General features: G+C 37.2%; 1 non-coding gene across 1 annotated transcript; it reads right to left on the bottom strand.

Annotated features, from left to right (window-relative positions):
- Positions 1 to 2984: 2984 nt before the first annotated feature.
- On the bottom strand, positions 2985 to 3066 carry TRNAS-GCU (transfer RNA serine (anticodon GCU)). Its single transcript has one exon. It is a non-coding gene; the product is annotated as a tRNA-Ser (tRNA).
- Between the last annotated feature and the right edge of the window lie 3263 nt (positions 3067 to 6329).

Genomic DNA, 6329 nt, shown 5'->3' with positions numbered 1-6329 from the left:
TTAGTACGGTTTTTTTTAGTCAGGTGAAATGGTTAAAGAAACGAAAACAACAACAACAAAAAAAACTGGGATACATTCCATTCAGCCAGCTCTCCAAGTCCTACACTATGTATGGGGAGGAAATAGAAGGACCGGGAGTTACAGTCCCCTCAAAAAGTTGTTATTCCAAGAAGCGATAAATTTCTCAAAAAGTAAAGGTCGCTGAAAAAAAACACACACCTATTTAGGATTTCAAGTAGACCTTAAGAACAAAACCATTGGCCAAAATCGGTAAAACTTATAGGACTGAACAGAAGGATAGAGCTTTTTCAAAAATTAAGAAATTTTAAGATGAAATAGAATTGACTACTCTTGTAGGTAGGCAGACTCTCTTTTTCCAGGTTTTGGCTGTATTTGGATAGCTTTTCTGTACTATCGTCACAACCTCACTTAAATAAAACCCACCTTTTCTCCATTTATTTATTTATGTATTTATTTATTTATCTATTTATTTTACCAGAGCACTGTTTAGCTCTGGTTTATGGTGGTGCAATCTTTGTGCTTATTTACTACCTGTAATATAGTCAAAAGAATTGACATACTACAATCTATTTTAGCACTCTTAATTTTATTTCTTCATTGTTTTTCTTTTTCAAAAGTTAGTGTTCAAAGAAATTCTTTATAGAAAGATTAAATGCACTCATCATCTCGTCTATTGCTACTAGTCAATTCTATTTCAGTTTATGTTCTTTCTCTGTATATGATCACCAAACCATTTATCCCAAATATACTTTGGTTATTTTATTTGTTTAATATTTTATTTATTTATTAATGAGAAAGATAGGAGGAAAGAGAGAAAGAACCAGAGGTCACTCTGGTACATATGCTGCTGGGGATTGAGCTCAGGACCTCATACTTGAGAGTCCAGTACTTTATCCATTGTGCCACCTCCCTGCCCACTCCCAAATACACTTTACAAAGAAGTGTCTATATATTTACATAGCATATTTTGGATATATTCATTTCTATTTCCAATTTTATTCTCTAACTATGATTTTATCTATTCACTTACCAATACTTAGAGTTATTTATGGCAATTTTTTCTGTTAATTTCATCTGGTTTTAAAAACAATTCAACTGTAAAAAAACAAACAAACAAAAACCCTGAAATAGGGGCCAGGTGTGCACATCTGGTTGAGTGCACAGGTTACAATGCTCAAAGACCAAAGTTCAAACCCCTGGCCCCCACCAACAAGGGATCTGCAACCAGAGTCTTTCTTTTTCTTCCCCTCCTCCTCTGTTTACAGCCCTGGGAGCAGTGCAGTAGATTCATGCAGGCACCTTGACCCAGAGATAACCCTGGTGGAATAATAATAATAATAACAATAAAACAACTTTTGACCAATATCGTTTCTAAAAGAAAATTAACAATAATGAAAGAAAGAATGGGAATGTCTAAAAGTAGTTTAACTGTGAAGCCTCAGGCATGAGAGTCTCTTTGCATAACCATTATGTTATCTACCCTGCACCCAACATTCAGCAGCACCATTAAAGAATGTAGCTACTAAAATGGAAGTGAAGAAGACTGAGATTAAAAGAAAAAAAAATAATGTGACACATTGTCTTTGAGAAAAGGTGGGTTTTTTACCTTAGGGTGATTGTTATGATGACATGGAAAGGCTGTACAAATATAGCCAAGACCTGGATAAGAGGATCTGACTACTTAGTACTAAGGTATATTTTTTAGTGGTGGTAGCATTGTGTGATCCTCATTTATATTAACCTACCTCTGAATTCCTTAATCTTAAACAAACGAACAAACTACCTCTTCAGTACTATTAATTTCACTAATTTCGGTCCATGGTTTTACCCTTAAAATATAATTAAAATTCAGATAGCAGAGTAGCGCAGTGGAAGCGTGCTGGGCCCACAAAACGTAATTAAAATTCTACCTTGGGGTATTTTTTTCTGCTGACCATACTTTATTTTATTTTATTTTTATTATTTATTGGATATATAGAGAGAGACCTGAAACCCTGCTTCATTACTCACGAAGCTTCCTCCCTACAGCTGGGGATGGAGGCTTGAAACTGAGTCTTTGAGCAGTGTAACATGTGCGCCCAACCATGTGTGCCACTCCCTGACCACTGCCGGACCCTCACCCCAACCCCCGCGATAATATTTTGTAAATTAAGTTTACACCTCATGGGAATTTCTTTTCATTTTTTATTAGTGGTTTCATATTGAATTACAAAATTATAAAACAACAGAGGTTGTGGTCTGGGTAGTTGCTCAGTGGATAAACTATTGGACTCTCAAGCATGAGGTTCCGAGTTCAATACCCAGCAACACATGTACCGCCAGAGTGATCTTTGGTTCTCTCTGCTATCTGTCTCATCAATCAATAGATATAATCTTAAATAAAAAAAACAGCAAGGGTATAATTCCACACTTTTCCCACCAGAGTTGTGTGTCCTCACTCCCTCCATTGGAAACTGCATTAGTTCTCCCAAGATATTATATATGGATTAACAATTATCTCTATAACTATATATATATGCCTATTTTTTTTCTATGCCATTCCTTCTCTTCCTTTCTTTGTCACAACTACTACTTCTGAGTGTCCTTCTTTTTTAAAAATCTGTTTTTCCCTCTTCTCTCCGTGTTTTGATGAAATCGGAGTTCAGAGCCCTCTAGTTATCTTTCTCTAACATTTACCCTTCTGGGAATATGGACCAAAATTCGTTATGGGGCAGGTGCTGAAGTTACTCCTCTACTGGACCTGGACATTGGAAAGTCCCCAACCTGTTTCTGTCTTCCCCTAGTTGGAATGCTAATTTTTAAGAGGTTTTTACTCCCAATTTTACCATTCGTTATTCACTATACTCCCCACTTTACCTAGGGACCTGAGACCAACTAGAGCAAATCCTTTTAAACAATCTGTAATCTCTCAGCAAAGTGGAAAATCCTAGCATACTTCTTATTAAAAGAACACTCCAATGCGACGACGAGGATGGGATTCGAACCCACGCGTGCAAAGCACAATGGATTAGCAGTCCATCGCCTTAACCACTCGGCCACCTCGTCACATGAAAGTCGTGTCTCATTCAGAATTTATATCGGACTGGCATTATTAGATCACATTTGCTAGTTTCCATACGGATAGACTGAAAGTAGAGGTGGGAAAAGCATGCTTATCTATCAATACTTCTCGAGTATTAAAAAGGGGGAAAGACATGATAGAAACACCTTTGTCTGGTACTCTGCCCCCTTTGTCAGGCTGCTAGATTACAGGAGGAGTAGGAGGAGGAGTAGAAGTCAAGTCCCAGCAGGTCATAATCCAACCAAGTAGTGGAAAGGGAGTTGTGGTCACCCTCCAGCGTTAGGGAAGTCAAATTCCACCTCCTGTCTGCGCCTGGGAGCACGTCCTATACCACAAAAGAACAGGGGTTCCTAGAGTGTGAACAGTGGTGCTATGAATATAGGAATAAATATATCCTTTCAAATTGGTGTTTTCATAACCTTCAGGTAAATGAATGATAGTCCAATAATATATGATATCCCCTCCTCACACACACATATTATAAGGTGTGTGTGTGTGCACGTGCTAGTTTACAGTATAGTTGTTGACACATAAATACAAATCTCTCATCTCACTGTGATAGGTGTTTGCAAAATACTCTCTCCCCAACCTAAGTCCTTTTCCATCATCATGCCTGAAGACACCAGTGGCCCTCTTTTCCTGTCTTTTTTGTATCTCCCATAGATACCTTTCTTTAGTATTGCCATTTTAAAAGGAATTTCATACAACTTTCCTTAGAAGTTGTACAAATTAATTTACATTCCCACTAACAATGTATCAGAACTCTTTTTCTCTATAGTCTCATCAATGTGTTGTTCCAATCTTTTTGACTAAATTGTTGCATACAGTATTGTTTTATAACTTTTGAGTTCTCATTGTTCACTACCAATATACAAAAGCACAAGTGGTTTTTGTACATTGGGTTGTAGCACCTTCGTAAACTCAACATGGAGTTCTAGGGGTTTTTCTGTAGATAACATGCCTTTTTCTTCATAGCCTATCATTTCATCTGCAAATATGAGAGCTTTGTTCTGTTTCCAACAAACGTCTTTTTTTTTTTTCTTGATTTATTTCACTAAGATGCCCAGCATGTTATTGAACAGGAAATATGAGAATACACGTTTTTGTCTTGTTCATGATATTAAGGGCAAAAACAAATCTGTCAACTCGAAGGGTGATGCTAAGCTTTTGTAGGTAACATTTTTTTTCAGCTTCAAGTTATTTCTACTCTAAAAAGCTCAGTGTGTCCATTTTGAATAGATGTTTAACTGTATAACATTTTTTTAGTCAAATGATATGATAATCATGCAAGTTTCTCCCAACATTAATCAGTGTATGACATTGATTAATCTAATCTTGAGACACTTTTGCATTTCCTGTGATAATCCTTATTTGGTTGTTATTCCTATTTAAAAAATATTTTTACATAGTGACAGATTTTACTTGCCGCTTGCACCTGTAGGAGAGAAATTGTACTGTATCGTTACCTATTTTTGTTATTAACATAAATTTGTAGGTAGATTAGCCAAATATTTCTCTTCTGAATTCTGGAAGAGAATGTGCAGAATTAGTTTTATTTCTCCTTTAAGTATTTGGAAGAATATAAAAGTAAAACCATGTTTTTATTCCCAGAGTGAGTAGAAAACCAGTTATTGTAATAAATCCTGGACTAGATCATTTATCTGCTTTTTTTTCTTAAGATTTTAATATTTATTTATTTATTTATCAGAGCATTGCTTAGCTCTCTGGCTTGTGGTGATGGTGTGGGGGATTGAACCTGGGACCTTAGAGCTTCAGGAGTGAAAGTTTCTTTGCATAATCATTATGCTATCTCCTCCACCCTTTATCTGCTTTTTTTAAAGAGAGTTTTGGTAACTAATTTTTGGCTTTAAGGAATTCATTCAGTTCAACTAAGTGTTTAAAATTGGTTCAACTAAATATTGGAATGAATTCTCCTGTATCCCATATGAAGTTTACAGTGACTGCTGTCTTTTGTGATTGCTATTGGTGTTCTTTTTATTTTTTTCTTCCTTTCTTTTTTCTCTTCTTTCTTTCTTTTTTTGTCAATCTGGCTAGACTTTTTTTTTAATTTATTTTTTATTTAAGAAAGGATAATTTAACAAAATCATAGGGTAGGAGGGGTACAACTCCACACAATTCCCACCACCCAATCTCCATATCCCATCGCCTCCCCTGATAGCTTTTCCATTCTCTATCCCTCTGGGATCATGGTTGTTGTGGGTTGCAGAGGGTGGAAGGTCTGGCTTCTGTAATTGCTTCCCCTCTGAACATGGACATTGACTGGTGGGTCCATACTCCCAGTCTGCCTCTCTCTTTCCCTAGTAGGGTGGGTCTCTGGGGAAGCAGAGCTCCAGGACACATTGGTGGGGTCTTCAGTCCAGGGAAGCCTGGCTGGCATCCTGATGGCATCTGGAACCTGGTGGCTGAAAAGAGAGTTAACATACAAAGCCAAACAAATTGTTGAGCAATCATGGACCCAAAGGTTGGAATAGTGGAGAGGAAGTGTTAGGGGGGTACTTACTGCAAACTCTAGTGTACTTTTGCTTTCAGGTATATATTTTGCAGTAGTTTACGGATACGTGTGAACATATGCTCTCTCTCACAGAAACTGGTGTATATCTAGGTTTTGGGACTTTGTTAGAAAGTGAACCACCTGAGATGGAATTAGAGAATACTATGAAAGGAAAGGTCTCACCTGAGTAATGAAGCTGAAGGGTTGTTATTCCACACGTGAAGTCTCTGGACACAATCTGTGCTGAAGCATGTTGAGGTGGCAATCATTGCTTTGGTTAGGTTGTGATCAGCAGATGCAATATTATTTGATATGGATTGGGAGAGGCATGTGGGAAAGTGGGCCCTATCCTAAGGTTCCAGGACTGGGGGAAGTAGAGGCTCTGTAGTGGAGATGTGAGGTTCCTGCTGTCTTAGGGTTCAAAAAGACAATGGATAGTTAATGTTATCATCACATTATTTGGTAATTGGGTTAACTTTGAAAAGTCCTTTTGTTAGGGTTTGCTGTATAGTACCCAGTATCTTGTATGTAGCTGTGCCATTGGTTGCTTCTGATCTACTTGGTCTAGGCTTTTGAGAGTGTCCGCATATCAAATACACAGCCTATATATTAAAAAGACTCAGTCTGTGTTTTAAAACTTTGAGACATACAATTAATTTTCCCCCTTTCATATTAATTAACTAGTGATTTATATGACTACACTTTACTAGGAGTGTACATAAACACCATTCCCAC

The sequence above is a fragment of the Erinaceus europaeus genome, chromosome 4, assembly GCF_950295315.1.
Source record: "Erinaceus europaeus chromosome 4, mEriEur2.1, whole genome shotgun sequence".
Lineage (NCBI taxonomy): Eukaryota > Metazoa > Chordata > Mammalia > Eulipotyphla > Erinaceidae > Erinaceus > Erinaceus europaeus.
This window is presented reverse-complemented; position numbering and strand designations above follow the sequence as displayed.